The 13,560-nt window shown below is 40.7% G+C and overlaps 1 non-coding gene across 1 annotated transcript; it reads right to left on the bottom strand.

Annotated features, from left to right (window-relative positions):
- Nucleotides 1-12,384: 12,384 nt before the first annotated feature.
- LOC129560560 (U6 spliceosomal RNA) lies at nt 12,385-12,491 on the bottom strand. Its single transcript, XR_008686793.1, has one exon. It is a non-coding gene; the product is annotated as a U6 spliceosomal RNA (small nuclear RNA).
- Nucleotides 12,492-13,560: the final 1,069 nt, after the last annotated feature.

Genomic DNA, 13,560 nt, shown 5'->3' with positions numbered 1-13,560 from the left:
GTCTTCACTGTCTCGAGGGCTTTTCTCCAGTTGTGGCGAGTGGTGGCTACTCTCTCGTTGCCTTGCACAGGCTTCTCATTGTAGTGGCTTCTCTTGTTATGGAGCTCAAGCCGGAGGGCTTCAGTCGTTGCAGCTCCTGAACTCTGGAGCTCAGTAATTGTGGAGGAAGGGCTTAATTGCTCCACAGTATGTGGGATCTTCCCGGATCAGGGATAGAACATGTGTCTCCTGCATTGGCAGGCGGATTTTTTTTCTTTTCTTTTTTTTCAAGCCACTGAGCCACCAGAGAAGCCCTAAGTATTTATTTATTTGGCTTCATGGGGTCTTAGTTATGGCATGCAGGGTCTTCGAGCTTCCATGCAGGATGCAGGATCTTTAGTTGCAGCATGTGGAATCGAGTTCCCCTACTCGGGATTGAACTTGGGCCCCCTGCATTAGGGGCATGGAGTCTTAGCCACTGGACCACCAGGGAAGTTCCTTGGATTGCTTTTAAGAACCTAAGGGTAAGATAACAGTTAAGAGGACTGGCTCCAGTTTGGTTCTCTGGGTGATCCTGGCTCCAGCCCTTCCCAGCTGTGTGACATGAGGCAATTCACTGAACTCATGCTTAGTTTCCTCCTCTGTCAAATGGCAATAGTACCAGTGCCTGTAGAGTACCTGGATCTGTCACAGAAACAGGGTTATTCTGGAGAAATGAGAGTTTGCTCTTAGAACCTTTCTGTCCCCTGTCATCTTCGGACCAGCATGATCAGTGATACCTGAGGGGCTGGTCAGTAATAGACTCCGAGACCCCACCCAGAGCTGCCCAATCCGAATCTGCTTTCTGACAAGCTCCCCAGGTCTTTCTGTGCACACCGATGTCCCAGAAACAGTGACTTCAAACACTGGCTGGGACAACCAAAGACTACCTGGTGCTGCTTTTGTTTTGGAGCAATTCAGCTTTTGGACCAGTTAGAAACATACTTCTTGTCTGTGTCAGGCAAGCTTTTCTAGTATTAATAAGTACCTGTGGGATCCCAGGCCCTTCATGGCACATCTCTGGGCTTCAGTGTCCTCATCTGATGTGAAAGTCAGAAACGAGTCATTTCAGAAGCAACCTGCCCGCTCTGGCCTGGAATCCGGTGTTCCTCATCAGTTCATGTTTTACTGAATGGTGATGGTTTAGTTGCTAAGTCGTGTCCGACTCTTGCAACCCCGGGGACTGTAGCCTGCCAGGCTCCTCTGTCCATGGGATTTTTCAGGCAAGAATACTAGAGTGGGTTGCTGTTTACTTTTCCAGGGGATCTTCCTGACCCAGGAATCAAACCTGAGTCTCCTCCATTTCAGGCAGATTCTTTACTGATAAGGAGTTTTAAAAGACTAGGATTTCTTTTGGAAAGTGGATAAGAGTACAGCCTTGGAAAAATGTTCACAAATACTCTTGTGATGCAAGCTAACCATGCCAGAGGGACTGGTCTTTTCTAAATCTCCCAGGTGCATCTTACTGTTTTAATGTCTTGTTTGACAGCACTCTAAGAACCAGCAGGATTTGGATGCTTTTGGTAGAAGTTACTCTACTTAAGTAATCATTAACCTTTTTAGAACAAAAACAATGGCCCTTAAAATGATCTATCGTTCAGTGACATAATTGCTTCATAGGCTATATATCAGAGAGAGCAACAAATTCTAAAAGATTAATCTTGTAAAATGCAGTCAGTAATCATGGTCTACTAGTCTGGAAGGGATCTTAGAAAATAGCTCTTATTTTATAGGCCAGAAAAATGAAAAGGATGGTGCCTTTTTTGAAAACATGTCCATGACCACTTCTGAGATTTCCAACATCTTTCTACCAGCAACTAAATGGAGGTCAAACTTCTTGGGCTAGTTGGTAGTCTTGACTCATGTTGGTTTGGCCTAAGATTATTTACTGTGTACCGAATTGTATTCCCTCAAATTCATATCTTAAAGCCCTAACCCTCAATGCATCTGTATAGGGAGGTAGGACCTTTAGGGAGATAATTAAGGTTAAATGAGGTCGTAAGGGTGAAGCCCTAATCCATTAGGACTCGTGTCCTTATAAGAAGAGGAAGAGACACCTGAGAGCTCTCTGTCTCTGTACACATAGAAGATAGGCCACATCAGGTACACAGTGAGAGGGTTGTTGTTCAGTCACTCTGTTGAGTTCGACTCATGGACTGCAGCATGCCAGGCCTCCCTATCCATCACCAACTCCCAGAGCTTGCTCAAAATCTTGTCCATTCAGTCAGTGATACCATCCAACCATCTCATCCTCTGTTGTCCCCTTCTCCTCCTGTCCTCAATCTTTTCCGAGAATTAGGGTCTTTTCCAGTGAGTCATCTGTTTGCATCAGATGACCAAAATACTGGAGCTGCAGCTTCAGCATCAGTTGTTTCAGTGAATATTCAGAGTTGATCTCCCTTAAGATTGACTGGTTTGATCTTCTTGCTGGAGATCAGATAATATGGAATATTATTCAGTCATAAAAAGGAACACATTTGAGTCAGTTCTAAAGAGGTGGATGAACCTAGAGCCTATTAAATAGAGCAAAGTAAGTCAGAAAGAGAAAGATAAATATCGTGTATTAATGCATATCTGGACTTCCCTAGTGGCTCAGATGGTAAAGCGTCTGCCTACATTGTGGGAAATGCGGGTTCAATCCCTGGTTCAGGAAGACCTCCTGGAGAAGGAAGTGGCAACCCACTCCAGTATCCTTGTCTGGAAAATCCCATGGATTGAGGAGCCTGGTCGGCTATAGTCCATGGGGTCGAAAAGAATCGGACACGACTGAGTGACTTCACTTTCACTTAATGCATATGTATGAAATCTAAAAAGATAGTAATGATCCTACTTGCAGGGCAGCAAAAGAGATGCAGACATAACAGACTTTTGGACACAGTGGGATAAGGAAAGGGTGGGATGATTTGAGAGAATAACACTGAAACATACATTACCATGTGTAAAATAGATAGCCAGTGGGAGTTTGATGTATGACACAGGGAACTGAAAGCTGGTGCTTTGTGACAACCTAGAGGGGTGGGATGGAGGGAGGAAGGTGGGAGGAAGTTCAAGAGTAGGGGGACATATGTATACCTGTGGCTGATTCATGATGATGTATGGCAGAAGCCATAATAATATTGTAAAGTGATTATCATTTAATTAAAAAATTTTTAAAAGCAAGAAACAAATGGTGCTGGTCTGTCACATTTCCTAAGGGAAATAATATTAACTGTGCAGGACAAAAATCTCAGAATGAAGACACCTGCATGTGATAGTATCCAGATTAATTTACTTGGAAGGATATAGTAAAGAATGAGAGTCTTCTGTACAACTGATTTAGCGGTGGTTTACAGAAACTTTGAGGAACATTTCTATGTGGTAGAAAGGGCACCTGGCTGGGAATTTAAAACTTTGAGTTGGGGGTTGAATCAAGATCCTGCTTATCTGTGGCTGTTACACCTTGGGCAGGTCACTCTCAGAGGCTCAGGGTCTATATTAGCAAAGTGAGGAAAGAACTGCCAGTGCTGCCTCATGGGAGTGTTATTAAAATTCTGTGAGGTAGATTATGAGACAAAGCTCTGGAAGATGCAAAGCCTTTAAGAGTGAGAGCCGGGTTAACCATTATCAAGGGGTCCTTGTTGAGTCATGGTCATATGACCCCCCCAGAGATGCAGGAGTTAGATTCATAAAGAATTTAAGGGATCATGTAATGAACTCCCTAATTTTACATGCGAAAACTGATGTCTGAAGAAACTGACTTATCCATCTGGTTTGGATCAAGGGGACTCACAGTGGGAGCTTGGGCCCTTCCTCACTGAACTGAGATACTGTATTTACAGAACAAAGGGCCACAGTGAGCAGGAAACCTACAAAGCTCCTGCCTTTGCAGAAGGTAACCAAACTGAGTTCACCTGGCAGAATGAATAATTAGAACAGTACAGTTTCCAGAAACACAGTAAGAACTTTGTAGATAATGTTAAGGTCTTCCCAGGTGGCATTAGTGGTAAAGAATCTGCCTGCCAATTCAGGAGACGTGGGTTTGATCCCTGGGTTGGGAAGATTCCCTGGAGGAGGGCATGGCAACCTACTTTAGTATGCATGCTTGGAAAATCCCATGGACAGGGAAGCCTGGCGGGCTACAATCCATGGGGGTTTCAGAGTCAGACATGAGTGAAGCAACTTAACACACACACACAGATAATGTTCAACTTATTTTGTAAAATGATTCTTTGGAAGTCATTTTGAAAAAGAATGTGATAAAAATCTTAGCAATCACAGTCTGGTAAGGGCACAGTTTACAATGTCATTTATTCAAGGCTTAGATTGTAGGGTAATATTATATCCTAGATTATTTGACAGACAGGGGTGTGGGTTTTTAAGGCAAGTGGATTAGATGGAGATGCCCAGAGAAGACACTGACAAGTCAGCAGCTCTCAGGAAAAGAGGAAAATGAATGATTGTGTCAGTGATGTGATGGAGAGATTGACAGCCTAGTTCTTGAACTTGAAACGATTAAAATGCTAATTCTGGTAATCCCACATGCTTGCTGAGGAAGGAAGGATAGAAACCTGTTATAAGGCACCGCAGTTGCAAGTGATCTGTTAACTTTAAAATATCTCTTACTGTGGGAAGGAAATAACAAAGATCAGAGCAAAAGTAAATGAAACAGAGACTAAAAAGACAATAGACGAGATTAATGAAACAAAGAACTGATTCTCTGAAAAGATAAAATTGGCAGACTTTTAGCTAGACTCACCAAGAAAAAGGACACAAAATCAGAAATGAAAGGAAATGTTATAACAGATACTACAGAAATACAATCATAAGAGAATATTATAATCATACACCAACAAATTTGAAAACATGGAAGAAATGTGTAAATTTCTAAAAATGTACAACCTACCACAACTGAATCATGAAGAAGGTGAAAATCAGAATATACTGATTACTAGTAAGGAGACTGAATCAGTAGTCAAAACCTCTCAACAAACAAAAGTCCAGAACCAGATGGTTTCACTGGTAAATTCTCCCAAATATTCAAAATATATAAAATATAAAAGAGGAAAGAACACTTCAAAATCCATTTTATGAGGCCAGTGTAACCCTGATAACAAAATCAGACAAGATGCCATAAGAAAAGATTACAGACCAATATCCTGATGAATATAGCTGCAAAAATTCTCAACACAGTATTAGCAAACTGAATTCAACAGTACATTCACAAGCTCATACACCACCACTAAGTGAGATTTATCCCAGGGATGCAAGGATGGCTCAGCATCTGCAAATCAATTAATGTGACACAAGACATTAACAAAATGAAACATAAAAATCATCTCAATATCTACAGAAAAAGGTTTTGACAAAATTTAATATTCATTATGATAAAAAAAACTCAACAAATGAGTTAGAGGGAAGGTAATATGACCTAAATCAAATCCCTTATGATTATACAGTGGGAAGTGAGAAATAGATTTAAGGGACTAGATCTGATAGACAGAGTGCCTGATGAACTATGGACGGAGGTTCGTGACATGATACAGGAGACAGGGATCAAGACCAGCCCCATGGAAAAGAAATGCAAAACAAAATGGCTGTCTGAGGAGGCCTTACAAATAGCTGTGAAAAGAAGAGAAGCGAAAAGCAAAGGAGAAAAGGAAAGATATAAGCAACTGAATGCAGAGTTCCAAAGAATAGCAAGGAGAGATAAGAAAGCCTTCCTCAGCGATCAATGCAAAGAAATAGAGGAAAACAACAGAATAGGAAAAACAAGAGATCTCTTCAAAAAAAATTAGAGATATCAAGGGAACATTTCATGCAAAGATAGGCTCGATAAAGGACAGAAATGGTATGGACCTAACAGAAGCAGAAGATATTAAGAAGAGGTGGCAAGAATACACAGAAGAATTGTACGAAAAAGATCTTCATGACCAAGATAATCACCATGGCGTGATCACTCACCTGGAGCCAGACATCTTGGAATGTGAAGTCAAGTGGGCCTTAGAGAGCATCACTACGAACAAAGCTAGTGGAGGTGATGGAATTCCAATTGAGCTATTTCAAATCCTGAAAGATGATGCTGTGAAAGTGCTGCACTCAATATGCCAGCAAATTTGGAAAACTCAGCAGTGGCCACAGGACTGGAAAAGGTCAGTTTTCATTCCACCCAAAGAAAGGCAATGCCAAAGAATGCTCAAACTACTGCATAATTGCACTCATCTCACACCCTAGTAAAGTAATGCTCAAAATTCTCCAAGTCAGGCTTCAGCAATACGTGAACCATGAATTTCCAGATGTTCAAGCTGGTTTTAGAAAAGGCACAGGAACCAGAGATCAAATTACCAACATCTGCTGGATCATGGAAAAAGCAAGCGAGTTCCGGAAAAACATATATTTCTGCTTTATTGACTATGCCAAAGCCTTTGACTATGTGGATCACAATAAGCTTTGGAAAATTCTGAAAGAGAATACCAGACCACCTGACCTGCCTCTTGAGAAACCTGTATGCAGGTCAGGAAGCAACAGTTAGAACTGGACATGGAACACAAACTGGTTCCAAATAGGAAAAGGAGTACGTCAAGGCTGTATATTGTCACCTTGCTTATTTAACTTCTATGCAGAGTACATCATGAGGAACGCTGGGCTGGAAGAAGCACAAGCTGAAATCAAGATTGCTGGGAGAAATATCAATAACCTCAGATATGCAGATGACACCACCCTTATGGCAGAAAGTGAAGAAGAACTCAAAAGCCTCTTGATGAAAGTGAAAGAGGAGAGTGAAAAAGTTGGCTTAAAGCTCCACATTCAGAAAACTAAGATCATGGCATCTGGTCCCATCACTTCATGGGAAATAGATGGAAAAACAGTGGAAACGGTGGCTGACTTTATTTTTTTGGGCTCCAAAATCACTGCAGAAGCTGATTGACACCAAGAAATTAAAAGATGTTTACTCCTTGGAAGGAAAGTTATGACCAACCTAGATAGCATATTAAAAAGCAGAGACATTACCTTTGCCAACCAGGGTCGGTCTAGTCAAGGCTATGGTTTTTCCCATGGTCATGTATGGATGTGAGAGTTGGACTGTGAAGAAAGCTGATCACCGAAGAATTGATGCTTCTGAACTGTGGTGTTGGAGAAGACTCTTGAGAGTCCCTTGGACTGCAAGGAGATCCAACCAGTCCATTCTAAAGGAGATCAGTCCTGGGTGTTCATTGGAAGGACTGATGCTAAAGCTGAAACTCCAATACTTTGGCCACCTCATGCGAAGAGTTGACTCATTGGAAAAGAGTCTGATGCTGGGAGGGATTGAGGGCAGGAGGAGAAGGGGATGGCAGAGGATGAGATGGCTGGATGGCATCACTGACTTGATGCACATGAATTTGAGTGAACTCTGGGAGTTGGACAGGGAAACCTGATGTGCTGTAATTCATGGGGTCGCAAAGAGTCGGACACGACTGAGCGACTGAACTGAACTGATTGCAACATAATAAAGGTCATATATGACAAGTCCACAGCTAACATCGTACTTAATGGTGAAAAGATGAAACTTTTCTCTCTAAGGACCAAGACAAGGATGTCCACTCTTCACCATTTTTACTCACTATACTATTAGAAGTCCTGACCAGAGCAATCAGGCAATAAAAAGATATAAAAGGCATCCAAATTTTAAGGGAAGAAGTAACACTGTTACTCTTTGAAGATGACGTGATATTATATGTAGAAAACCCACAAGATTCCATCAAAAAATTGTTAGAACTAATAAATTCAGTAAATTTTCAGGGTACAAAACCAAATTAAAAAATCGGTTGTGTTTCTATATGCTAATAATAAGCAATCAAAGAAATTAATTTACAATTCTGTTTACAACTACATCAAAAGAATAAGATAGCCAGGAATAAATTTAATCCAGGAGGCGAACGATCTGTACTCTGAAAACATATTTTTAACGTTTATTTATTTTTAATTGAAGGGTATTTGCTTTACAGTATGTTTCCATGTTACTCTCTCCATACATCCCAGCCTCTCCTTTCTCCCCTCCACTCTGTGTTCATAGGTCTGTTCTCAATGTCTGTGTCTCATTCCTGCCCTGCATATAATTTCATCAGTACCATCTTTGTAGATTCCATATATCTGTGTTAGTATGCGATATTTGTCTTTCTCTTTCTGACTTACGCCATTCTCTATAATAGGCTCTAGGTTCATCCACCTCATTCTAACTGACTCAAATGCATTCACTTTTATGGCTGAGTAATTGGGGTCGCGGAGAGTCAGACACGACTGAGCGACTGACCTGAACTGAACTGAATATTCCATTGTATATACGTACCGCAGCTTCTTTATCCATTCATCTGTCAGTGGACATCTAGGTTGCCCCCATGTTCTAGCCATTGTAAATAGTGCTGCAGTGAACATTATTGTTCATGAGTCTTTTTCAATTTTGGTTTCCTCAGGGAATATGCCTAGGAGGGGGGTTTCTGGGTCATATGGCGGTTTTATTCCTAGTTTTTTAAGGAATTTCCATAGTGTCTTCCACAGTGGCTGTATCAATTTACATTCCCACCAACAGTGCAAGAGGGTTCCCTTTTCTCCACATCTTCTCCAGTATTTATTGTCTGTAGACCTTTTGATGATGGCCATTCTGACCTGTGTGAGTGATATCTCATTGTAGGAAAACTACAAGACACTGATAAAAGAAATTCAAGGTACACATCAGTGGAAATATATGCTTTGGATTGGAAGAATAATTATTGTTAAACTGTTCATACTACCCAAAGCAACCTACAGATTCAATGCAATCTCTATCAGACTTTCAATTGTGTTTTTCATAGATATAGAACAATCCTAAAAGTTGTATGGAACTACTAAGACTCCCAAATAGTCAAAACAATCATGAGAAAGAACAAAGCTGGAGGTATCATGCTTCTTGATTTCAAGCTATACTACAAAGCTACAGTAATCAAAACAGCATGGTATTGGCAACAAAACAAAAGCACAGACACATAGATCAATGGTACAGAATAGAGAACCCAGAAAAAAACCCATGCCTATGTGGTCAATTAATTTAAAACAAAGGAGCCAAGAATATGCTGTGGAGAACGGATAGTCTCTTCAGTAAATGGTAATAGAAAAACCGGACCACTATCTTACACCATACACAAACATTGACTCAAAATGGATTCAAGACTTGGATGTGAAACCTTAAGCCATAAAACTCCTGGAAGAAAACAGGTGGTAAGCTCCTCAAGACACTACCCCACACTAATCAGGATGGCTGTTATAAAAATGATAATATATACAAATATTAAATCATTATGTACCTGAAACTAGACAATGTTATGCCAGTTATTCCTCAAAAAACATCCTTTTCTGTTAAGAAAGATTTCATGGTTCATTAGGTGCAAGAATGCTTTATTTAAGGAAATAAGAAATATGAAGATGAAACATGGATAATAATATTTTCAGATGGGAACTTATTGCATTTTCTAAAGAAAACATTTGGTGGAGAGGTTCTGTGATCATGGCAAGGCGTATGTCTCAAATTAAGATATGCCTTTCTAGATATATGAAGAGCTATGTCTTTAAATGACTTAACAGGACATTTTCAAGCAACTCAGCACTTGGCAGATTTAATTTTGACGAGCAGGAGCAGGTGGGTGGCTCAGGCTTCTCAACCTTGAAGAGATGACCCTGGATGACTTTGTTTTTTTCCTGATAGTTGCAAGATAAAATAAGATTTAATTAAGGAACTTGGAAACGGTATCTCCGTTGTTCAGGTGAAAGGGAGAGGAATGTGTGACAAATAGAAAGAAACAGGTGTAATGAAAGCATGGGATGATGTAAGCCCTGGGAAGTACACTGGCAAGGCGTCCCTGGGGTTGGTGGTAACTTGCAAGAAGAGTTTCTGTTTAGACAAAGAAATGAAACCCAACCAGCAATAGTGCTTGCACATGTACTTCTGTAACTTCTGAGTCTGAGATCTCTTTTCTGTTTTTGTACAGCTGAGTGAAAGATTTCAAGGCTGAGGGAAGTCACCTCCCTGCAGGCTTGTACCTTTTGAGAGCTTTGAGAGGCTTTAAATGCTTTGAAAAAATATGTAACTGTTCTGAAGTTGTTTCAAACTGTAACCATCTTGACCTCATCTTTCATTTCTTTTTTTTTCCTGATGATTCTATTTTCTTCCTTCATGCCCTCCCCCTCCCCTTCTGCTTCCTCTCCTGTCTTTTCCTCCCCGTCTGGGTAAAGTTTCTGGCACCTGGCTTGTTTGCCAGGAAAAAGACAACTGCTTGCAAAGGAGATATAACCCTTTCCTGCATGCTCACTGCATTGGGCTCTGACCATCCTGGCTGGGGTGGGGGTGGACAGCTGGGCTGTGCAGAGGTTCCTGGGCTCCCACAAAGGGAAATGCCCCTCCTTGTACCCTGTACCCCTCTTCCCAGGATGTAGGCCAGATCAGGGGTTACAAGAAATATTTTGAAATCTTTGAAGTCTGCCCATCTTTCCAAAAAAGTGCTTTGGTAGGTTAATCATTAACTTAACATTTTGTACGTGGGAGCATATGATTATGGGCACATAAAGAACGTACTCTGTTGCTTAGCTTCTCAGAAAAAAACTCTCTGCTGCTGTCTGGGGACACATGCAAAGCTGCAGTCAGCGACTGCTGGGAGGGTCCGTACAGTGGACTGAAAAGGGTTGGAGTGAGGTGTTTGATTTGCTTTTGTTTGTTTGGTATAAAATTCTATCAGCTTCTCTTATATTCACATCTCACACTGAATTTATGAAAGTTTTGTAAATCAGGATAAAGTTACATATGTTAATGTATGTCCACACCCCCATTTGTCTTTAAAATCTGTGACCCTTATTACATTTGTACTGTTCTTTTTCTTCTTTCACACTGCTTTCTCCCACTGTTCTCTTCTTAGATATTTCTGTGAGTCTATACCTATGAAATAGAAAATTAACATTAATTGTTTATATAACACACAGAATCATAACTATTTAAAAATTGTTACTTCAGTTCTTACCTTTCATTTCATTTTTATTTTGCTTCCTCCTCTTGCTGTCTTCCCCTTCCTCCTCCTGTTATTCCCCTCTGCTTCTCTTTCTTGATATCTCTCTCTATATATATATACACACACACACACAAATATTACATATATTTTTCTAAGCCTTGATCATTTGATTAAGGTGGTGTTTGCCAGGCTTTGCCACTGTAAAGTACTATTTTTCTCTTTGCTGTTAAACAGTTTGTGAGGAGATGCTTTACAACTGCATAACTCTCCTGTTTGATAGTAAATTTGCACCCACTCATGCTAGCATCTACAGATACTTTCCCAATTCCGTCATGTCATTAATAAATGTAGATGAAATGATGGAGACAGAAAATTAAAATGGATTTTATCACAGATTATGTGCGACACTCACTTTACTGTCCTACAGTATATTTTATAGATGATTTATAGAGCCTACAGACACATAATTTCAACTGTAAGAGAAATGGAAGAACAGTGATTTATAAAAAAAAAGTAATATGCATTTCAGTATGTGAATACATTGGTACTTCTTCACGAGAGGACACATTGAAGAAGTTGATGTGGCATCTAAAACATGCATAGGATTTAGACGATTGTAAATAGGGTTTCACCTACATGAATGTGGGGCAAGAGCCTTGGATGTATATGATATCGCCTAGGGTATAGCAGAGTGCTTTGCTCCATGGCACCAGCCTGCTCACTTCAGGACATCTGCCATCTCTGGTCTGCAGCCACTGGATGGCTTTGGGGTCCTCTTACCATGAAGACAATAAAATAACCCCCACAAATGTCCAAAACGTGCCCAGAGGTGGTGACATTGGTTGAGAAGCACTGTTTTAAGATTTCTCATAAGCACAGATTGCTGCCCTCCATCAAAAAAATAAATAAATAAAGCAGCAGCCCATATATTGTTTTTTTCTCTTAGCATTCTGTGGAAATTTTGTCATCCCTCACCTGTTTGCTTTAGAATTCTCTATTGCATCTTATAGGTCTTGCGACCCATGAGACTTTTCTACTTCCATAGATACATAATGTGTTGATTTGAGGTTTTGGAGAACAATATCAAATAGCACGACCTACCCAACTGACCACTTTGTGGGGTTGAATACAGAGATTAACATCCCCTTCAATTAGATCAGAAAGACAAGAGATGTTTCCTAGAACTCATACTGAGGCTCTAAATGTTCCACACATTTTTTCCCCATCAAATTTTGCAGGTGTCTTTAACTATACTATAAAAGTTTTTGCCACTGAGGGTTCCTGAATGAGGATTGAAATCTGGAACAGAAATGTGATCAGATAACAGGGAGGTCTGATTTGGGAAGGCTGTCTTGTTACATTGTTTTTGTTTTTTTTAAAAAATATGAAACGCTTCACGAATTTGCATGTCATCCTTGCACAGGGGCCATGCTAATCTTCTCTGTATCATTCCAATTTTAGCATATATGCTGCCTAAGCGATCACTGTCTTGTCACAATGAAACAGGAAATGTTTTAAACAAGTGCTTGGGTGACCAGCAGTCCAGTAGTGGAGCACCAGACTGCTGTTAATCTGAGTGATCAAGGATGTTTTGACAAAAGAGGGCCTTGATCACCTGATTAATGAATCTGTTATAAACAATAACAATGCAATCTAAGGAATCTTAAGGGCAGTTCTGTTTGATCTGAGGGGTTTTTGTTGACTCAAGTTTGGATGGACATTCTAACAGGAACATGCTCTGTTACTACTGGCTATCCTTGGCATAGTCCTTGGACCCATTTTCTCTCTCCCCATCTTTTTCTCTTGTGCTTTTCCAGACCTCTCATAATTTCTTTCTTAGATTTTTCATGTTCCAGCTTTTCAGACTTGATGAGTCTGACGTCTTAACTGAGCTGACCAAACGGTCTCATGACCTTTGTGCTCTATAATTATATTTACATGGACTTCCCTGGTGGTCCAGTGGTTATGACTCTGTGCTTCCACTGCAGGGGGATTCCACTGCGGGTTCAATCCCTGGGTCAGGAAGATCCCTTGGAGAAGGAAATGACAACCCAACTCCAGTATTCTTACCTGGGAAATCCCATGGACAGAGGAGCCTGGTGGGATGCAGTCCATGGGGTCACAAAAGAGTTGGACACAACTTAGCAACCAAAGAACAAAAGCAGCAACAATAGGTCATCAGCAGAGAAAGAGACTGGAAGTGCCTGCTAGACGAAGATGGGATACACTAATTTTGTGGTCTTTTAGCTTTGTGGGTTTTTCCTTTGTCCTTTCAGGGTGTTTTATGCAACCTTCCCTTGTTGAGAATCTCTTCCACAGGAGTGTTCTGGGTGTGTTGACCTGGGTCATTACTGCTTTGGCTGGTGGTAACATGACAAACTGGTGTGACAGGACAAAAATGAGTTGATTATTTCAGCTGTGTTTGCTGGGCGTCTCACTCACAATGAAAGAGAGGCAGAATGTGTAGAAACGGGAACACATAGCTCCTCATTATCCCTTTGTTGTACCATCCATTCAGCAAATGTTTGTAGAATCCCCTTTATGCTTCCTAGTG

This window comes from Moschus berezovskii, chromosome 16 (assembly GCF_049115385.1).
Source record: "Moschus berezovskii isolate FMDL1 chromosome 16, NW_MosBer_1.0, whole genome shotgun sequence".
Classification (NCBI taxonomy): Eukaryota; Metazoa; Chordata; class Mammalia; order Artiodactyla; family Moschidae; genus Moschus; species Moschus berezovskii.
The sequence above is the reverse complement of the archived record's forward strand: the minus strand, read 5'-3'. Positions and strand labels throughout refer to the sequence as shown.